Here is a 4,865-nt window from a genome sequence, read left to right as displayed (position 1 = left end):
AATCGAATATTATGTTTTTGTGGATTAGGTTAAAATGGATTCTTAAATTGGATTTTGCAACCTTACATTTTTGGGTAGTTATGTTTTTGTGGATTAGGTTAAAATGGATTCTTGAATTGGATTTTGCAACCTTACATTTTTGGGTAGTTGTAAGTGCAAGAATCAATTGTTTGTAATTTTAATTTTCAGTAGTTATAGTTTAATGGATATATATGCGAGTCTTGACAGAAAATGTGCGAAGATTACTCCTAAATCTATAATTCTACAATACCTAGCTCTGCAGCAGAAGATGTATGTGACTTAAAGTTGTGTATGCTCCATCTTTGCAAGAGCACGAACAATATATAAACAATATCATCGACTTCATGCTACTGGCTAGAGGATTTATTGTACAATCTCATCCTCAAAGTTGGGCAAATGCTTTGTTAATTTCATGATGATAGATGGGGTGTTACGAATAATAATATAGTCGAGTGTTGAAATAATTGGGTTAAACCCGCTTATTATCTCCCTATTGTGGCTATGGTGGACCACATACGCATGCAGATCATGAATATAATACATCGACGACATGAATCAACATTGGCGATGGTTAAGGAATTAAGTACGAGAAAAGGAGAAGCCTATTGCTAGAGTATATCTTGAATCCCGAAATTTGAGAGTATATTGTGTTGGTGCAACCTTAGGTCAAGGTTGACCTGGTTGACCCGACTCGAGTTGACTTGACTCGAGTTGTATTTTGATGTTTGACTTGGGAAGATTGTTGATGCAACTTTAGGTCAAGGTTGACCTAGTTGAGTTGCATGTTGATGTTTGACACTCGTGAGAGAGTTCTATTCTTGATGTGAGACAAGAATAGATGTTTGGGGGATTGTAGGTGCAACCGTAGGTCAAGGTTGACCTGGTTGACCTGATTCGGGAAAAAGTCCAAGTATAGAGACTTGGCAACGGAAAAGTCCAAGCAGGGAGCCTGGCACTGGAAAAGTCCAAGTATGGAGACTTGGCACTGGAAAAGTCCAAGTATGGAGACTTGGCACTGGAAAAGTCCAAGCAGGGAGCTTGGCACGTGGGAAAGTCCTAACTGGGATGTTAGGGGGTGTGGAAAGTCCTGGAGAGTGGCCAGCGGTGGGAAAGTCCTAACTGGGATGTTATGCAGTGGGAAAGTCCTAACTGGGATGTTAGGCAGTGGGAAAGTCCTAACTGGGATGTTAGGCAGTTGGAAAGTCCTGGTGAGTGAAACCAGGCAAGGGAAAATCCAGATGGATCAGGGATGATCGGACTTCTGGTGTTGGAAAATCCAGATGGATCAGGGATGATCGGACTTCTGGTGTTGGAAAGTCCAAGTAGGTCAAGGGAGTGATCGGATACTTGGCACGAAGAGGAAAATCCAGATGGATCAGGGATGATCGGACATCTGGTGTAGAAAAGTCCAAGTGGGTCAAAGAGATTGACCAGACACTTGGTGGGGAGTCTTAGCAGGTCAAGGGAGTGACCGGATGCTAAGCATGATGTACCAATAGGTCAAGGTTGACCAGATATTGGTTTGGAAGGTTTGGGACTTGGTTTGGGCAAAAACCAAGCTCTGGATCGGTCTGCAGACCGATCCAGTGATACTCGATGTTTCCTGATCGGTCCGGTGACCGATCAGATTCCACTCAGTAGCATACTGTGGAGTTCCTGATCGGTCCACAGACCGATCGAGAACGATCGAGCGGAGAAAAAGCTCTGATCGGTCCGAGGACCGATCAGGTGTATCTGATCGGCCGCACGACCGATCGTGAGACGAATCGCGATTCTCATGCGTGAGAGGCGGAGATCGGTGCGGGACCGATCAGAGACTGATCGGTCCGCACCGATCGAGATCGATCGCGACACTGATCGGTGCGGGACCGATCGGTGTCGAATGAGGCTCTTGCGCCTAGGCCGATCGGCGTGGACCGATCGAGTTCTAGCTGCGGCTAGTTCTCTTGTTTCTTCTTCGCAGTATAAAGGGGTCGAGCTTCAGGAAAACAACTCTTCTTCCTCCTTCCTGTTGCTAAGTGTTGTGCTTGAGTTTTGTTGAGCTCGTCCAAAGCTTCGCGTGAGCTTCACCGGCTGGTTAGAGTTTAAGCTGCTGCTTCATCCGGACTCCAGTCGACGAGAAAGCAAGATTGGTAGAGTGCTTGTGTATTCTTATTGTATTTCTTGCTTACTCTTTGTTCTTGTACTCTTTGTTTGTTGTTGCAAACGTTTGTGGCGAGGTTTCTCCACCCACAAGGAGTATATTGTATTAGCCGGTTCTCCGGGGACTCATCCACCGACGGATTGACTGGACTCGTCCACCTTACGGACACGCCGAGGAGTAGGAGCCCTAATCTCCGAACCTCGTTACATCCTCGTGTTAAGGTTTGGTTTTCTTCTTTTACGTTTCTTTGTATTTTCCGCTGCGCTAACGAATTGTAGGAAGAAACTCGAGAGATTTGGGGTCGGCTATTCACACCCCCCTCTCTAGCCGTACGAAGGATCCTAACATATTGATCATGGAATTGGAGGTTTGAGGTAGTTGATGGTGAAAAATCCTTTGTTAGTTAGAGCCCTAGAGTCAATCATACGATGATTGTTGTAAGGACTCGATGTATCATATTCCTATATATTTATAAAGACATTTCTTTATGGTTATTATACTTACTTGTATTGGTGTCAAATAACTAAGTATAATAGCGTCCTTGAGTAGAAGGTTCTTATCTATATCAATCGATTGGTTGAATCGATAGTGAGATGATATAAAAACACTACTCTTAATCATTCATAGTCAAGTATTAACATTCATGGACAATGTTAATGCGACGAGACTAGCATGTAGGTCAACTCGATGACTTGATCTCACAAGTCATGGATATAGAGATATCAAGTTGACACATGGGTATGCATTGGAGAATGTATGCTGAATGACCCGCCATGAGAAAGTATCATGGATCGTTATATGAGTGTCATATACTTTCTCATGTGAACTATTAGTATGACTATTAGTCCTTGGACCTGAAGTCACTATGGTTCCCTATATGAGGAGTTGCATACTTTGACTTCGTCAAACGTCACCCATAACTGGGTGAACTATAAAGGCGATTACTGTATATGTAACAAATTATGCGGAGGGATGTGAGTGATGTAGATGGGATCTATCCCTCCTATATGACGGGAGTGACATCATTATTCTTGATAGAGTGAGATCACTAAGTGCATGACCATGCCCAAATGAGTCAATATGAGATATTGAGCTCATTTGATTAGAGTGAGTCTACTTGGAGTTCAAGATTTAGATTGATTAGAGGATGACACGGTGTATGCCTCAAATTGATTAATCTAGATGTCAAGGATAGAAGGACATTATCATATATTGTGATGGTCACAATTAGTAGTCACAAGGTGATGTTGGATCTCAACATTCTTGTAACTTAGGTAGTAATGATGTGTTGCTAGATACCGCTCATTGCTTATGCTTCTAAATGAGTTTAGGAGTATTGTCAACGTTACAAGAACCTACAGGGTCATACACAAAGGACAATTAGATGGAGAATATGTTTATATGATGAACCAAGAGGATAAGGTTCATGTGATAAACCAAATTGGATTAAGAGTAATCCAAAAATTAAACTAATTGAGTTGGACTCAATTTGATTCATGTGTCCAATGAGTCTAATTAAGATTATGACTCATTGAATCAATTTAATTTATTGAATAGAGATTCATTAAATTAAATTGACTTGAATCTATGGTTAGTTTGACCAACCATGGGGGATTTAAGTCAAGTTTGACTTGACATGAGAGGGAAAATGAAGAGTCAAGTTTGACTTGACCTTGACTTGACCAAATGTCATGTCATTGTGACTTGGCATAGGGCTGGCCAATAATGGTGTTCCACATCATCATGGCTACATCAAGAGTGTGCCACCTCATGAGGAATACCAAGAGTCATGACTCTTGGTATTACATGGAGGTATAATAACCTCTTAATGTGGGCGACCACATAAGTGCAAGAGTTAGTAATTTTTTGTGTGTTCATTCACTTAATCATCTTCCTCCTCTCTTCTTTCTTGCTCTCCCTCTCATCCTTGCCGAGACTCCTTGGGGTGCTAGCACACTCTAAGGTTTCCTCTCCATCTCTTGTTCGTGTGGATACTTCTAGAGGTGTGTACACTTGAACACACTTGAGATCCAAAGAACCTTGGACGAGTGGGATTTGCGAAGGGCTTCGCTTCAAAGGTATACTCACTTTCTTGTAGATCTAGTGTAGATCTAGGATAGGAAACATGTACATGTAAAATTTTTATATCTTCGCACGGATCCGTGGCAAGACTTCGGGGTTTCCGCAACGCAAAAAGCGGTTTTTGCGGCTCGAAAGTCCCAACAGTGGTATCAGAGCCACGTGCGAAGCGTGTACATGTTTCATTTGTATTTTTATGAAAAATATCAGATCTGTAAGTTTCTGTAAATTTACTATTTTTATGTATTTTATGAATATTTTTCTCGTAGAGGCGATGCAACAAGTGCTTGGACACTTGTAGGCTTCGACTACCGAGAAAAACCTTCCGAAACGGCAAGGTCTCGCCCAAATTGTTTTGGGACAGCGGCTTAAGTCACTGTAAGATCGTAGTAAGACACTCGTGAGACTTATTTCGCGAGAAGGGGCGCTGCCCCTAACCCCGCAAGGGGCATTGTCCCGCGATCGCGCCCGAAAATCGCTAAACGGGACCGTCGGAAAATTTTAACTCATAAAATTGTAAAAATAGTAGTAAAATTACAGAAATTTATGTAAAATACACAATTTAGAATTATATATGATTTTGTCATGGTCATGACCCAAAAACCCAATTTGATTGGACAAA

The sequence above is a fragment of the Zingiber officinale genome, chromosome 7B, assembly GCF_018446385.1.
Source record: "Zingiber officinale cultivar Zhangliang chromosome 7B, Zo_v1.1, whole genome shotgun sequence".
In the NCBI taxonomy this organism is placed as follows: Eukaryota; Viridiplantae; Streptophyta; class Magnoliopsida; order Zingiberales; family Zingiberaceae; genus Zingiber; species Zingiber officinale.
Note: the sequence above shows the minus strand (reverse complement) of the source record.